We start from the raw sequence: 413 nt of genomic DNA on the forward strand, positions 1-413 counted from the left end.
TCGTGGGATGAGAATACACGTGCAAAGTAGTGAGACTTTTACGGAGGTTGGAATATTTGCAAAAATCTGTAATCACAATAGATAGTTATTTTAACAATAGATGTTATTTTATATCCATCCTGTACATATTTGTTTTTAGCAATGAAGACACGTCGCAGCGGGCGGGCAAGGAGAGAAAGACTCAAATCAAAATCGAAATCAAAACCAAAGGAGATTAAAACGTGAGCGAAATAATTTGAGATTCGAAACGTAGACATTTATTTGTCTACGTGGCTCTTGGAGCGATTTGATGAAACTCCGATTAACTTGGTTGGCGAGAAATTATTTTAAAACAAAATTTTCTACGCTAAATTTCTTCATACGTAATAACTTCGTATAGCATACAACTGAGTCGACAAGGCACACAGGGGATA

The 413-nt window shown here is 36.1% G+C and overlaps 1 long non-coding RNA gene across 1 annotated transcript; it reads left to right on the forward strand.

Moving 5' to 3' along the window:
- On the forward strand, positions 1–215 carry LOC105461735. Its single transcript, XR_975967.1, has 2 exons — positions 1–46; positions 140–215. It is a non-coding gene; the product is annotated as an uncharacterized LOC105461735 (long non-coding RNA).
- The last annotated feature ends 198 nt before the right edge of the window (positions 216–413 follow it).

This window comes from Wasmannia auropunctata, unplaced genomic scaffold (assembly GCF_000956235.1).
Source record: "Wasmannia auropunctata unplaced genomic scaffold, wasmannia.A_1.0 LD279381.1, whole genome shotgun sequence".
NCBI classification, from domain to species: domain Eukaryota; kingdom Metazoa; phylum Arthropoda; class Insecta; order Hymenoptera; family Formicidae; genus Wasmannia; species Wasmannia auropunctata.